Here is a 17,951-nt window from a genome sequence, read left to right as displayed (position 1 = left end):
CTAGAAGTGGTTAAAGCATATTTTATGAGGTATATGCTACTTCAATGTGTCGAACCTACGTGCATACACACTTTTCTCAAGGCTAACCTGTGTACAGATCTACAAATCAATTATAAGATGTATACGTTGTTTTGATATGCATAACCAGCATGTATATTGCCTTTTCTAAGGTGAACCTGCGTACAGATCTATAAATGATGATTTAAACTTTACAACAATTCCAAACTTCAGTTATACCTAGATCATCATATTTATAGTCTACATGTTATGAAACCAGCTCAGGAAAAGATAGAAAAGATAGATCAACGCCTTAGAATTCAGCCTCTTCGAGGGGGCAACCTTCTTTACATTACATAAATGAATAATTCTTGGATGATACAAATGACAAAACCTCCCTTCTATATATAGTAGTCTAAGGAGTCACAATATAATCCAGCCGACCTAACAATAATAATATAAAGCCACAAAAATAACAAGAGAGGGATTCTATGGGCACAGAAATAACAACATGGGGGTAATAGGGGCACAACAATATAAATAAGGGGTATAACTACAATAGTAATGGGATAACCACTAGTATTATAGGGACCCAACATGCCCATCTCCTTCAAAAAAGTGTTGTCCTCAACGCTTGAGTAGTTCTGGATACTTCTGCATAAAATTCTCATCCTCCCATGTGGAATCTTCAGCGGATAAGTTCTTCCACTTGATAAGATACTCTGAAATTGATCGATTTCGTAGCTGTCGAGTTCTTGTTTCTGTGACTGCTTCCAGTTCCAATATAATTTTTCCTTCCTCGTCAAGTTCTGGCAATATTGTTTGAACTGGGAGCTTGTCGCCTATAACCTTCTTCAAACATGAAACATGGAAAACTGGGTGCAATCGAGAAGCTGCAGGAAGCTCCAATTTGTATGCCATAGTACCAATCTTTTGCAACACCTTGTACGGACCATAATACTTTGGTGATAATTTATTATCCTTCTTAGCTTGCTTTAGGGACATTTGCTTATATGGTTGTAGCCGTAGGAATACCCAATCACCTACATCAAAACTTCTTTCACTGCGATGTTGATCTGCCTATTGTTTCATTCTATTTTGTGCCAACACGAGGTTATCCTTTAAGAGTTGGAGGACTTGTTGTTGATGTTCGATGTGATGTTCCATTGCCTGAAACTTAGAATTTTCTCTTAAATATGATGTGATGGATGGTGGTTGATACCCATAAAGTGCCATAAATGGGGTCACTTTTTTTGTTGTATGGAAGGAAGTGTTATACCACCATTCAGCCAGAGGCAACCATTTGACCCATTGTGTCTGTTTATCAGATACAAAGCAACAAAGATATCCTTCCAAACATTTGTTTACTATCTCAGTTTTCCCATCAGATTGAGGATGATAAGATGAGCTATGAGCTAACTGAGTACCAAGACAAGAAAATAATTCTGTCCAAAAATTTCCAGTGAAAATGGGATCTCTGTCACTTACAATAATCTTTGGGTTTCCATGTACCTTTTGAATTGTTTCCATAAATGCAGTAGAAACTGTACTGGCTTTAAATGGATGTGATAATGCACAAAAGTGTGCATACTTGGTAAGTCTGTCAACTACCACCATGATGACACTCTTTCCCTCAGACTTGGGTAAACCTGTGATAAAATCCATTGAAACCTCCTCCCAACATTGGCTTGGAATGGATAAAGGTTGTAATAGACTCGGTGTCTTAATTGTTTCAACTTTATTTTGTTGGCAAACCAAACATTCCGCCACAAAATTTTGAATATCTGATTTAAGGCCATCCCAAAAAAATTCCTTCTTAACCCTATGGTAAGTTTTTAAAAATCCTAAGTGCCCTCCTAAGGGAGAAGTGTGCAATTCCATAAGAATCTTTTGTTTTAGCCGGGAATTCTTACAGAGGTATAAGCGATCTTTGTACCATAATGAATCATTTTGCTAGCTAAATGTATCAGACGTACTGGAATCTTGTTGTAGCTTTTGAATAAGTGCCCACACTTCTTCATCATTCTTCCATTCCTCTTTAAGATGTTCAAAGGCCTTTGTTTCTTCCGGAGTCCATGAAAATGCATCTTTCTTCAATAATGTTGTTAGAGGTGCTGCTATTCTCCCATAATTCTTAACAAACTTGTGATAATACCCTGTCAACCCAAGAAATCCTCGCAGATGCTTTATGGATGTGGGGATTTTCCATTCCTTAATGGCTTTAATTTTGCTAGGGTCTACCTTAACTCCTTCATGAGATACAATATGACCCAAATATTCCACCTCCTGGACTCCAAAGAAACATTTGGATCTTTTTGCATATAATTGTTTCTCCTCCAATAGTTGTAGCACCCTGTCAACATGTTCAACATGATCCTTCCAAGACTTGCTGTAGATTAGTATATCATCAAAAAATACTAACACAAATTTTCTAAGGAATGGTTTGAAAATTGAATTCATCAAACCTTGAAATGTTGAAGGTGCATTAGTAAGGCCAAAAGGCATGACCAAAAATTCATAATGACCCTCATGAGTTCTAAATGCCATTTTCGGAATGTCTTCAATCTTCATTCTGATTTGATGTTATCCCGAACAAAGATCCAACTTGGTGAAGTAAATTGATCCATGCAATTCATCCAATAATTCATCAATGACAGGAATGGGGAACTTATCTTTAATAGTGAGCTTGTTGAGCTCCCTATAATCCGGACACATGCGCCATGATCCATCCTTCTTGTGCACCAATACTACTAGAGCAGAGAAAGAACTTTGACTTGGTTGAATTATACCAGCCTCTAGCATTTCTGCAACCATACGTTCAATTTAACTTTTTTGGACATAAGGATATCTGTACGGCCTGACGTTTGGAGGAACACTTCCTGGAATCAGATGAATAGCATGATCATGATCACGCATAGGTGGGAGACCTTTTGGAGTCTCAAATACCTTGGAATGATTGTCCGGGACTTTTTGGAGATCTAGAGAAATAGATGATTTCGATGTGGAAACATCTAGTGAACATAATTGTGCAATTACACCTCTTTGCTCCTTTTTTAGAAGCTTTGTCATACCATTAGAGCTGATTATCTTTCCTAGTTTCCCTGCAATACCCCTTAATTCAACTTCCTTTCCTTCCGTAGAAAATTTGATGAAAAGTTCTTGAAAATTAAAAGCTATTGTACCCAAGGATTGTAGCCATTGGACTCCTACTACAACATCAGCACCTCCCATTAGAATGGAAAGCATTGGGCTAGTCAATACATATTCTCCCATGGATAGCTTGATATTATGGCACCTTCCAGAGCAATTTATTGTTCCTCCATTTGCAATCATCACTTGACACTCTGGTGCTGGATATAGGAAGCAATTCAATTCTTTTGCTACCCTACAATGAATAAAATTGTGGGTGCTTCCTGAATCAATCAACACTATTACCTTTTTCTTCTTGATTTGTCCTTCTATCTTGATGGTTTGAGGAGTGGTAATTCCCGCCAATGCATTACAAGATATGGTTGGATTTATTTTTTCTTCATCTAGGCTTTGTTCCTGGAGTATATCTTCTTCTTTTTACCTTTCTTGCTCCTTTTCTTCTTCCTGTTCACAATCTATGTAGAATAATTTCTTCTAAGCACACTTATGACCTTTAGTGTATTTGCTATCACAACTGTAACAAATCCCTTTTGCTCTTTTTTCTTCCAATTTTTGTGGTGTCAACCTTATAGGTTGTGGAGTACTAGGGGCAACAACACTTCTGTCTTTATAGTTGTGAGTGGTATGCTTCCTGGTTGCCATAATTTTGCTTTCCATTTTTCTTGCTAACCTGAATGCCTTCTCTAATGAATCAGGTTCCCAAAGGCGAACATCATGTTGGATATTATCCTTTAAAGACCCTATGAACACATCAATCCTATGCTCCTCTAGAATATCTTTTACCCTTATGTTCAATTTTTGGAACTCCTCAATGTGCTCCATTACTGAACCCTTTTGTTTGAGACTTATCAATTGGCTAAAAAAAGTGTTGCTTTTTGTATCTTCATAATGTGCTATCAATTCTTTCATAAAAATTGCCCAAGTGATAAATTGTTTTCGAGAGCAAAGCCATTGATACCATACAAACTGATTTGGTTCCAAATATACAGTTGCCATACGTACCTTTCGTGTGTTTTGCACATTATTGAGATCGAAGAACTGCTCCATCTGTAATATCCATGTGGCGGGATCCTTGCCATCAAACTTCCTCATATCGATTTTTGGAATATGGTGGGTCTTCAATCCAACATTACAGTCTATGGAATCATGATTAACATTACTTTTGTTCACATCATGAGTTTCCTTTACAACCTTTTCACCATTAGTAAGTATTTCTTGTAGAAAATTTGTCAAATCTGTCTTCAAATCTGCCATGTTTGTCTTCAAATCTGTCTTCAAATCTGCCATGTCTTTCTTCAAATCTGTCTTCGAATCATCCATCTTAGCTTCCATGCCCTTTATCTTAGATTCCACGCCATTTATCTTAGCTTCTGTTAGCTTTTGTGAGCGTGACATTTGTTGCACTTGTTCTTGTAATTTTGATATATCATGTAGCATTTCTTCCTCTTCTTCATGAGTCATGCTAGAGCTTTCAGGTTCCTTACTAGGTGTTTGCATTTTCTTTCCTAGGGGCATCAGTTACCGATAATAATGCTTTACTATGCCCTTTGAATTCCGTTAAACCAAGCTTACACAAAAATTTTAAAAAAACTACACACTTTTTTTCACTTTATAGAAGCCTGATATTGAATCTGATGTATCTCTGTAATTTCAGATCATCTAGTTCTAAAATTGCGACATGCAGTAGCCTTTTGTGTCCTATTTCCAATGCCACAAGTCTGACCCAAATTGGATTCTCCAAGAAAGAGTTATGTAAAATCTCCCACAGTGGCTTGCTTTTAGACTAGTTCAGTAGAGCGAACTTGTATGACGTGCCACGAGTCACTGTTTCAACCTTTGGATCTGAAACACACATACAAGAAACTGCAGTCTGTCCTCTTTCTGTACCTTCTTACGAAATTTCAATCCAATCCCCAGAGAGAAAGTTATGACAATTTTCCTCAGGTCACCTATTTTGAATGTAATTCAGGAGTCTGCAAAATGACCAACTTCCTCAGATCATATCTCTGCAAATATCGCGCGAAAAGCTCTGAAATTTGGACCCAAGGTTCAGCGCGATTTCTTATCAAATGGGTTTTTTTGCGACTTCTAAAACGTCACAGAAAAAAAGTTATAGCGAAAATGCCACGATGACCTTTTTGGAGCAGCGAAACCCTAGAATCCAAAGCTCTGATACCAAATGTTATGAAACCAGCTCAAGAAAAGATAGAAAAGATAGATCAACGCCTTAGAATTCAGCCTCTTCGAGGGGGCAACCTTCTTTACATTACATAAATGAACAATTCTTGGATGATACAAATGACAAAACCTCCTTTCTATATATAGTAGTCTAAGGAGTCACAATATAATCCAGCCGACCTAACAATAATAATATAAAGCCACAAAAATAACAATAGAGGGATTCTATGGGGCACAGAAATAACAACATGGGGGTAATAGGGGCACAACAATATAAATAAGGGGTATAACTACAATAGTAATGGGGTAATCACTAGTATTATAGGGACCCAACACTACAACATGCACCAGTTATTCAGATAAAAGATCAAAACACACAAAGATACTTCACTTCAAGCTTTAAGATCTTAACCCATCATTAGATCTTATTCTTCCTCAAGCGCTAAGGTTCATCCTTGATTTAGATCCAGCTGTGCAACATAACCCAATAACCTATATTCTAGATCTTTCTCTTCATTAGATATTCAATCCATGAGTTCCTTTGCCTAATGATCTTCTCCTCCTTTTATAGTCTTAGACCTTACTCAATACCATGGACCAAAACCACTTAGAACCAATACCTTGGACCAAATACCTAGGGTCAACACTTCGGACAGGATACCTTGGACCAATACCATGGATCAAAATACCATGGACCAAAACTAAGTTTTCCAACATGTACGCGCCTTTCCTTCCGTGAAAGTGCATGTGTATGCCATACACACCTTTTGGTCTGTGAACCCATGTGTACACACACCTTGGTCAATGAGGAACCTACATATACCTCTCTTTCTTCATTTTGAGAGTCTGAACTGTGATCTATCATCTGAGTGAGTTGCCATTAAGGACAACACCTATGTCATAGTCCCAAATCTGAGTCATAATGCCAACAATCTCCCCCTTTGGACTTGATGGCAACCCCAAGTCATTCTCCCCCTTTGTCATCAAGGGCAAAGGGTTACGCTCCCCTGAGTACATGTTGAATGCTCTGAAATGCTGAAGAGTGTTGATTGAGCTCGATGCTCGAGTCCATGCTCCCCCTGAAAATAATCAAGGTCTACAAAAAGATGTTCTAAAAGAAGAACATGACTCTATACATCATAAATGACCTTCCTATCACCAATGACTCATACATACATCCATATCCCAACCAAGTGGGGATATACCAAGTTTGACTCATCCACCCAACCAAGTGGGGATATACCAAATTTTTATACATGTCAAAATAAGAACATTACATCATCCATTCCATGCATAGTGGGGAACCAAAATAGGTCGTTTCATGACCTTGAGATTAAAAGATATAAATGACATAGAGACCAAATATCTGAAACAAGACCATGATAGTTATCAACAAATATCATTAGCAGCATCTGTCAATCACCATCTAGACTAGCAACCATGATCTCCCCCTGAACATGTTCCACCTACATCAAAAACAATTGTGAATTTGTACCAAGATCTTCTAAGATAATGCCAACAATGCATTACTAGAAGTATATGCTCCCCCTGTGCTAGATGATCACTATTAGACCCATATCATACTCCTTTCATCCTTAGTCTAGCCCACTGATTTTCTTCAAACCAACATATACGCGATTGTATCCACAGAAACCTGCGTATGTACCCAGATACACTTCATGGAACTCGCGTATAACCGCTTTTCTCTAAAACAAATAAGTTTTAACCGTAAGATGATGCATCAACTATTCCCAGCTTCTGGTTGAGATATTCGAATGTCTCTCTATGCAGTGGTTTGGTGAATATATCAGAAACCTGTTCTTTGGAGGGAACATACTCCAATTTGACCTTTTGTTCAAGCACTTGTTCACGTAGAAAATGATATTTGATGGGTATGTTCTAGGTCTTGGAATGCATGAATGGATTCTTTGAAATACTGATTACATTTGTATTATCACATAGAATGGAGATGGGTGTAGTACATGTGATATGAATGTCTTGCAATGTTTGCATCATACAAAGGAGTTGTGTGCAGCAAGATGCAGCAGCCACATGTTCTGCTTCAACTATAGATAATGCAATTGAACTTTGCTTCTTGTTGAACCAAGATACTAATCTAGAACCCATATAAAATGCACCACCACTAGTGCTTTTTCTGTCATCAATGCTTCCTACCCAATCTGCACCTGTATATGCATGAAGTGTAAGATTTGTGTCTCTAGGATACCATAAACCAAAATTTTGTGTTCCTTGAAGATATTTGAAAATCCTTTTGACTGCCTGAAGGTGTGATTCCTATGGATTGGCTTGGAATCTTCCAACTATTCCCACTGCATGCATGATGTCTGGTTGGGTACCTGTTAGATAAAGCAGACTGCTAATCATGGATCTGTAGGTTGGTTGATGTACTGATGCTAATTCATCATTTGAGCTGAGACTGCATCCTGTTACCATGGGGGTATATACTGGTTTAGAATCTTCCATGCCATATTTTTTCAAGATCTGCTTGAGATACTTGGTTTGTGACAAAAAAATACCATCTTTCTTTTGTTGAACTTGTAGACCAAGAAAATATGTGAGGTCACCAAGTAGAGACATTTCAAATTCTTGCTGCATTACCAAAGCAAAGTTTTTTCTCATGGCTTCTTCATTGCTACCAAAAATGATATCATCAACATACACAACAAATATTAGCAATTTATTATTGTCAATCTTTCTATATAGATTGCTATCAGCTAATCCTTTTGAAAAACCTTGTTGATGGAGATATTTGTCAAGATGGTAATACCAGGCCCTTAGAGCTTATTTTAGACCATATAGAGCCTTTTTGAGTTTGGATACAAGTTTTGGATCATTTCCAAGAATGAATCCATTTGGTTGCTTAATATATACTTCTTCTTCTAAGTCCCCATTAAGAAAAGTAGATTTTACATCCATTTGGTATACTTTGAATTTCTGAAAACTAGAAAGAGAAAGGAACATTCTTATGGCTTCAAGTCTTGCAACAGGTGAAAAATTTTCTTCAAAATCTATACCTTCTTGTTGAGCATACCCTTTACAAACAAGTCTGACCTTGTTTCTAATAACTTCTCCATTTTCATTCAGCTTGTTTTTGAATATCCATTTGGTTGCTATGATATTCTTATCATGAGGTCTATGAACTAATTACCAAGTATTATTCTTTTCAATCTGCTCAAGATCTTGATTCATGGCCTTGACCCAACATTCATATTTGCATGCTTCATTTACATTTTGAGGTTCGATGGAGGAAAGCAATGCTAGATAGCTTGAAGCTTCTGTAATAGTTCTTCTTGTTTGAACACTTGCCTCTTTTTGTCCCAAAATTTGAGTCTCTGGATGATTTTTCTGAACATACCTAGATGGAGTCTTTTCTTCTGCTATTATCTGTTCTTCTGGTGCTTCATTGGATTCTTCTTTGGAATTAGTTTGACTTTATGTGGAAGGATAATCCTCATCTTCTCCACAATCTTCGGTTTATACCTGCTTTGTATTTTTGCATGCTTCATCAACCACAACATCAATACTTTCAATAATTTTCCCAAGTCTTTTATTATAACACTTATATCCTTTACTTGGAGAAGAGTAACCAAGGAGAATGCCTTCATCTGCTCTGGGTTCAAACTTGCCAAGTTTTTCATCAGTCCTTTTGATGTAACATTTGCTTCCAAAAACTTTGAAGTATTTTATAGTAGGAGTCTTACCATACCAAAGTTCATGTGGAGTTTGAGTGTTGTTTACTCGAACATTTGCTTTGTTAAGAATAGTGACAGCAGTGAAAGTAGCTTCACCCCATAAGGTTGTAGGAGTTCCAGACTCATCTAGCATAGCACGAGCCATTTGTTGAACAGTTTTGTTCATCCTTTCTACCACTCTATTTTGCTAAGGAGTCCTTGCAATGGAGAATTTCCTTTTTATTCCATTTTCTTCACAAAAGTCAAAGAATTCATCCAAGGTAAATTCCCCTCCTCAATCAGATCTGAGACATTTGATTTTGCGATCTGATTCATTTTCAACCAAGGCTTTGAAGGCTTTGAATTTTTCAAATGCTTCATCTTTATGCTTTAGAAGCCCTATCCAACACATTCTGGAAAAATAATCAATGAATAATATAAAGTATTCCTCTCCATGAGGTGACTTTTTCCTTGATGGACCACATAAATTAGTATGAACAAGTTCAAGAGGCTTACTAGCTGATTATTCCTTTCTAGGGAATTGCGACCTGGTTTGCTTACCAAATTGACATGATTTGCATATTGTATTTTCTGGAATGCTGATATCAAGAAGATCATGAACAGCCTGGAATTTTCTTGCTTTTCTTATTTGAGAGAAGCTTAGATGCCCCAATCTTCTGTGCCATAGCCAGTGTTCATCATTTTTGCTTAGATAGCACTGTTGTTGTCCTCCCTTGAGTATATATAGGTTGTTTGGAGTTATTATACCTTTGATCACGGTTTCTCCTGTATCAAGCTCACAAACAACACATCCATTTGACCGAAATACTACTTCATTTCCTTGATCACACATTTGACTGACACTCAATAGGTTATGCTTTACACCATCAACATACATAACATTCTCAGCTTTAACTTTTTCTTTTAAAATAATAAAGCATTTACCTTTTATGACAGCAGGAGTGTCATTTCCAAATGAGACCTTCTTTTCCTTTTCTAAGGAATTATATGACTGAAGTTTTTCTTTATCACCTATCATGTGTTTTGAGCATCCACTGTCGATGTACCACTGATTTTCTTTTCCTTTTGCATACAAGGATATACCACATATTTCTATTTTTGGTTCTTTCTTTTTCCATATTTTGGGATTTAATGCAGTTTTCTCCTTCTGAGATGTTTGTCGAAATTTACTCCTGCATTCAGATTCTTTGTGACCAAAGTTGTTGCATATAGGGCATTCTATTTCATTTTCAAGAAGAGAAAAGTTATTGTAGGTCTGTTTCATGATCCCCGTCACATTCATTTGATTTTGTGCTTCTCTAATCATGATGGACTTTTAAGCAACACATTGAGTAGCTTTATGTCCAAAGTTATGACATGAAAAACATTGGCCATTAAAGAAGTTCCTATGATCATCAAATCTACTGATCTGGTGATTATAGTTGTGATTAATATTCAGTCATGAAGCAAATTGAGTATGATTTATCTGATTTTTGTATCTTCTATTCATCCTTGAAGTAAATTGAGCCTGATTTACCTGGTGATCTGCTTTATGCCTTTGTTGTCGATTGTCAAACTGTTCACTGCTCTTTGCTGCATCAAGATAGCTTTTAGTGGAGGTTGACGGCTTCTATGCTTGGGATGCTTCTTCAGTATATCCAAGACCTGTCTTTACCAAAGGAGAACACTGAACTTTGATAATTTCATTTAAGGTTTCTGATTCTTTAACAAATCTAAGATTGAGAGCCTTTTTTTTCTCAATATCCTTTCTTAGACCCACAATTTCACATTCTAGATTTTCATTGTGTTTTTCTCTTTCAACAAGTTGGAATGTCAAAGTATCTATAATCATATTCTTTTCTTCTAAATAGACTTTGAGTTTAGAGATTTCTTCATAAAGTTCCTCTTCATCTAAAGCATCCAAGAAATCATCATCTTCAAAAGCCATTAGAAGTCTATAGTCATTACTATTTTCATCTTCATCACTATTTGATAAACCATCACTATCTTCATGAGTATAGTAGCTCTTCTTACTTACACTTTGTTTTCTATTCCATTTTGCTGATTCCTTACCTTTATCAAGCTTATCTTTATGAGGACATCTGGCAGCATAATGACCGACTCTTCCACAATCAAAACATTTGAAAGGTAGTTTACCTCTAAATCTCCCGGAACCCCGTTGAAGGTTCTTGACAAAGTTTGCTTCTTCTCCTCCTTCTGAAATATGTCCTAATTCATGGAATTCTTCTCTTCCTGAACCTTTGAATGTGGCTTCTCTCATATCTGATGGACATCCTTTTCTCATAAAGTAGTTAAGATTTTGTGCAGCTGTGTCATAGTAATAGTTTGAAGATCCTGCTTTTCTTCTATGGCAGACACTTTTGATTCAAACTTAGTAGACAAGGATCTTAAAACCTTTTCAACTAAAGTAACTTGTTTTATCTCTTCACCCAAGTTCTTCATGCAATTAACAATCTCATCTATATGTAAGAAGTAACTAGCGATATTTTCATCATTGTGCATTTTGAGAGTTTCATATTGAATTCTGAGAGATTGCAGTTTTGCACGTTTTACCTGATTGTCTCCTTCATAGCTTAGAACGATCTTGTCCCATATTTCTTTGGTGGTTTTAAGCTGCATAACTTTGAAAATTTCTGATTGTGACAAACTCCCTAATAATGTATTAACAGCCTTAGCATTGGTTTCATATTGCTTCTTACCTGCCATATCTGTAGCAATTGCTGAATCATGGAAATGTATATCTTCATTCCACGATTTCCCAGACATCTATTCCAAGAGATTGAAGATAGGTTGTAGTCCTTACCTTCCAATAAACGAATTTGTTCCCATCAAAGATTGGTGGTCTAATGGATCCCTCTCTTTCGTAGTTACTCATGATGATAGATCTTTCTTCAAGCGATCAAGCTTCTTCTGAAGGACCTACTCTGATACCAATTGTTGGAAATAATACTAAGAGGGGGGGTGAATTAATATTATCAAGTCAATAATATTTCATTTCCATAATTAGATTCATATACGCTATTTCAGTTAATGGAACTTGCATGTATACGCAACTGTATTTAAGGAAACTAGCATATATACCACAAACTTATGATTCAATTAATTTATCATATGTTGATCTTTACTCAGTGCATCAGAACCATATAAGCAGTAACCAAGTGCAGTAAAATAGAACAGAAAATCACACACACATGAACACAAGATATAAGGTGGAAACCCAATGTGGGTGAAAAACACCTGCTACAATCGTCTCTATCTTCTTTTAATAAGAAACTTCTTCTTACAATTTTTGTGTTGGTGCAGTCTTATACCAATACACAGGCTTCTACCTGCAGAAGGCTACAACCTTCTCTCGTTCTCCAACTTCTCCTAGAAGGGAGCTACAACCCCCTAGCTCTTGTACTAGCTGATACATTTATTAGTATGTAAGTGCCGGCCTACAGAAGGCTACAACCTTCTTTTTTCTTCCAGGGACCACGTTTCATAAATTTTCAGATTGGATCCATCAATAACATCATTCAAACATCAAATACATCTGCATCAATCAATCTCCTTTGCACCAACCACAATTGAATCAATCAATCAATTTTCAGAATGCTGTAACTAGAATACAGTAACCAGAAACATTAACCAAAACCCAGAACACTGTAACAGCAACCAGAAGTAGCTAAAGCATATTTTATGAGCTATACACTACTTCAATGTGTCGAATATACATGCATATGCACTTTTCTCAAGTCGAACCTGCGTACATATCTACAAATCAATTTTAGGATGTATACATTGTTTTGATATGCATAACCAGTGTGTGTGCGCCCCTCTTCTAAGGTGAACCTGCATATAGATCTAGCAATGATGATTTAAACTTTACAACAATTCTAGACTTCAGTTATACCCAGATCATCATATTTATAGTCTACAACATGCTCCAATTATTTAGATAAAAGATCAAAACACACAAAGATACTTCACTTCAAGCTTTAAGATCTTGATCCATCATTAGATCTTATCCTTCCTCAAGCGCTAAGGTTCATCCTTGATTTAGATCCAGTTGTGCAACATAACCCAATAACATGTATTCTAGATCTTCCTCTTCATTAGATATTCAATCCATGAGTTCCTTTGCCTAATGATCTTCTCCTCCTTTTATAGTCTTAGGCCTTACTCAATACCATGGACCAAAACCACTTAGAACCAATACCTTGGACCAAATACCTAGGGTCAACACTTCGAATAGGATACCTTGGACCAATACCATGGATCAAAATACCATGGACCAAAACTAAGTTTTCCAACATGTACGCGCCTTTCCTTCCATGAAAGTGTGTGTGTACGCCATATGTGCCTTTTGGTCTGCGAACCCGTGTGTACACGTGCCTTGGTCAATGAGGAACATGTGTATACCTCTCTTTCTTCATTTTGAGAGTTTGAACTATGATATGTCATCTAAGTGAGTTGACATCAAGGACAACACCTGTGTCATAGTGTGAAATCTGAGTCATAATGCCAACAAATAGGAGCTTGGAAGGCAGAGAGGAAGGCTGGAGAGAATCCAAGATTACCTGTGAGCATCTGTAAGGATTGTACTGAGAGCTGGCTAGCTGTGAGAGCTAAGGCTTTGCATAATTTCTATGTATTTCCACCATGTATGATAATACAATAGTGTGGGCTTTTTAGCTGAGGCTTTCCCCAAAGTATTTTCATGTGTATTGTGCCATTGATTCTTCTTCTTCTGGTTATATTTTTTAGCTCGATCTTTAAGCTTCCACAAATTGATAGTAGAAGTAGGTTATAATATTTTTCTTTGATTTATATTGCATTATCGAGTTAACCTAACATCAAATTTTCTACAGCAGTTTCTCCAAAAATGGAGCAGAAGCTTCTCTTACTAGAAGCCTCGAGAACGGTGAGTTGGTATTTGTTGGATGAAGATATGGTCAAGTACTCCCATTTAGAGTCTTTGATCCTACCCTTAAGGATCTAACCTTTGGGATAAGGACCTTATTTCTCCTTTGGTGGATCTCTAACCTCCTCTCCATCACTATAAATCCATTCTTCACTTTCCTCAATGGGTTGGTCTTTTCTAGTTTCCTTTCTTCTATTCAATTGTGCTTAGGTGCTGCCATTTTGGTGAGAGAGGAAAGGAGAGATTGTTAAGTTTGTCTTGGACTTGGAACCATCCTAAAGGAAGCCTTCAACATCAAGGCACGAGTTGTATGCTTGCCTCTTTGATTTAATCATTAATGCAAAGAGTGTTTTACTTCCCATGAGATTGTCTATGATAGTTTTCTTAGTACAATACTCCTTGATCTATTGTATAACTTATATTGGAATGCATATGCTATGATCTCTCTTTTTGTTGTCCTTTGATCTCTCTTACAGGTATTTGGACGTAAGGAATATCGAGGAGAGAGCCTCGGAGCTAAGGGATTAGGATCATCATCAAAGTTTGAGTGCATCAGAGAGAGGTAGGCCATCTCCCTTGTTAGTGTTAATCTTTGCAGCCTTCCACCAGCGATCAAACATGCTCTTACAAAGTGGTCTTAGGGTGTCAAAGTCAAATTTTGTCATTTCAGTGAGTCTTCAAGTAAAATTTGGTCACTAAGTATTAGGTCTAGGATTGTTTTCACTCCTTCCAAAGTTTTCCAAATATTGGTCCATGTCACCATTCGGCTGAGTGTACCATCATTCAAGAGTTTTCATCATTATTTCAGGTTCCAATGGGTCATTTTACACCTTGTTTGTGCCTCAGTTGTGCTTAGGTAAGGCTCATTCCCCTCTCCTAGGGTTTTGAAGGTAATTTTTCTTGGATGGTCAAATCATCAACAAAACTTGTATCCTGATGCCCATACACCTTCCCCTATGCTTAATATACCTTCTTAAACACTTCCCATCACTGATATCCCTCAAATTCATCATTTTCCCACAAACCCTAGCCTATTGGTACAATTTGAAACTTTTTTAGGTTAGGCTTATGTTTTTCCCTTTTGGACCCCTTCCCCTCACTCAAGCCTTTAAGTTCCACTTTCTCCTTTGTCTTAACATCCCTCCCTACTTCCCAAAATTTTCTCAAGAATTGAGAAGCCCCTCATCCCCTTCATTTCTACAAATCCCCTATTCCACACATTGGGATAAGTTTTATTCAAATGATGCTCTTGAGCAAGAAAAGATGAATTTGACAAAAGTGAGAAATTTTTTTGTCCAACATATACCCAAGAAGAAAAACCTTCTTCAATTTTTACACAGCTCTCATGGTTTAGGAGAAATGTCCAAAACATCATTTGCCTCAGGAGAGTTGATGCACTTCTAGAGTGACCTTGGGAAAATCAAGAATTATCCTAGCTGGAGTGACCCAATTACTTTCTTGATGAGTCCAAATGATAACTAGACATAGATAGCTTTCCAATGAGCTATCATGAGCTCAATTTGGAGTTGAGGAAGACCTCCAAAAGTTGACTGAAAAATCACTCTGCATTTTGGCAGCCTCATTCTGTACATTTTGACCAGTCTTGGGAGATTGAGCTTTTGACAGAGAAAATGAGCTCAAAATTGTAAAATTCAAGACTTTCTAGAAATTATACTTGACAAGATTTCCAATGAGCTATCCCATGCTCAATTTGGACATCGGGAAGGTAGTCAAATGTTGGATTGAAGTGGAATTGCGCGTTTAGGAGGTGGTGTTGTGCGTACAGGCTGAGCGTTACGCGTAGGGCGATTTTGGCAGTGTAAATAACATGTGTTGCACATTTAGGAGGGTGATGCGTGCTTGTAGTAGGCACTACGTGTTGAGCAGCAAGGGCTAAAGGAGCCTCTAGCTTCTTTAAAAAATCCAAAATCACCCTCTCATCCCTCAAGCAAGTGTCCTCACTATACCTCACCATTGAATAGTAATTGAAGTGTTTGAAGGTAATTTACATTGGAAAAAGAGAAACCCAAGATTCGTCCTCAATTACACCCTAGAAACCCTAACCCCCATTATTTCTCCCACCACATATCACTAAAGCCCTGAAACCCTCCCTTATATCTCTCCATAATATTTTATACCCCTTCATCCTTCATCCCACAAGCTAGACTTCAAAAAAGGACCCAAGCCCTTCTCCCTCATTTTCATGATTCATACCCTCCCCTTCATTTTCTAGCCCACCAAACACCTCACAAGGTAATCTCGCATTCGCTTATATCTAATCACTCTTGCTCACTTCCTTCATCCCTTTTCTAGGAGTGCACAGCCTCAAAATTTGTAACATGAGGGTCAAACAGATGAAATCTAGGTTAAGGCAGGCTCTAAATGGAAAAAAAGAGGAGGATAGGCTTAGGTTGCTTGCTAAAGCTTCCTTGGCTCATCAAGATTCTTTATGATGATGCTTCTCACTAATTTTGGTAAGGTTTGGAGGAGATTTTGTTTTTGCAAATTTTGGAAATTGCACACACAGAAAATCTGGCTCAACGCGCAGCGCCACCGGCGTTGCGCTTTTCCTAGGGGAACCCAATGGACAAATGGCTTGAATTTTTGGATTTAGAGCGATGAGTACATGCACCCTATGGATTTGTTAAGTTTTTGGGGCAGAATTGGTCAACCAAAAAGTCCAAAAACACCCTAAAAATGACCTTTCTGCCACTTTTTGGACACATAGAAGAAATCTTGGGAGAATCAACTTTTGATGGCTGAAATGAAGTTCAAATGAATAAATTCTAGGTGTTTTGGAAATTAGACTTGAATATCTTTAGAATGAGATATCATGAGCTCAATTTGGATGTCGAGAAGGCCTCCAAAAAGAACCTGAAATTGGCGCTGCGCATAGGGAAAATTTTGCACAGGATGGCTTTTTTTCTGTGGTTTGACTGTGTTCATGGATTTTCTCTCATGGAGGATGTTTCACTATTGTAAATGATGACTTGAATTGTAAATATGATGATAATTAGTATTAGATGGTATATTCATTAGATTAAAAGTCAATATGATCTCAAATGAATCAGTTTTTCACTTTTGGAGGCAAGTTGTTAAGATGCCTATATTCCAGTTTCTTGTTTAGTGTTGGTTAGATTAGCTCCTCATCTTAGGGATTAGACCCCTAAGGATGGGAGGATGTTGAAACAATGCCTATATCTTCTTCTTCTTTCTCATTGTAAAGGGTTGGACTCAGTTGGATGCTTTTGCCCTGATTGTACATCATTTTGTAGCAGTTTAGCAAGAGATTAATAAAAATTGCAGCTATTTCTTTAGGATCCATGTGGTATGGAGTTTAGTTTAGTTTCTTCCATTGTTATCATATGTTAATATGTTTTGTGTACTTCATTAATCCTTTCATTTCTTCTAAGTGAAAGTTTTCAAGTTGATAGGCAGAATTCGTAACATCACTACTCTGCTTTGGGAAAATATTCACCATTATATGTTTTCTACAGTCTAGGAAGGATCCATGATAATCACATGCTCTTCCTAGCTTATCACCAGTCTTAAAACACCTCACCCATCAAGCCCTAGAGTGATAAAACTTATGCCTACCTTTCCCCATTGAAAACCTTATAATTTGATCTAATTCCTTAGCCCTAAACTGTCTAGCTCCTCCTGATCCAGCAAAACCCTCAAAATCAAATCAAACATTGTGCTACTATACCTAGCCTAATATCCTTTTCCTGATCCAATCATCTTGGCTGAGATCCTTATGGAGAGAGCCCTCTCTCAGCCTATTAAGGCTAGCTACTTGGCTAAGTGTGCTTTGTGGTTACCTTGGCATTGCCTTCCTTCAGCCTGAGGTTCAATCCAGGTGATAACATTGTGGCGACCATACTAGGGAACATAGTTTTATGTTCTTCAGCAAAATGTATAAAGTTCAGATCTGATTGTTGATGGTGGACAACGATCAGACACCGGAAGTTTGAAATCTTTCACCTGGCGACTCCAAATCAGTTTCG

The sequence above is a fragment of the Pinus tabuliformis genome, chromosome 4_1 (genome assembly GCF_031772625.1).
Source record: "Pinus tabuliformis cultivar Carrire ecotype Pingquan chromosome 4_1, CPIR1, whole genome shotgun sequence".
Lineage (NCBI taxonomy): Eukaryota > Viridiplantae > Streptophyta > Pinopsida > Pinales > Pinaceae > Pinus > Pinus tabuliformis.
The sequence above is the reverse complement of the archived record's forward strand: the minus strand, read 5'-3'. Positions refer to the sequence as shown.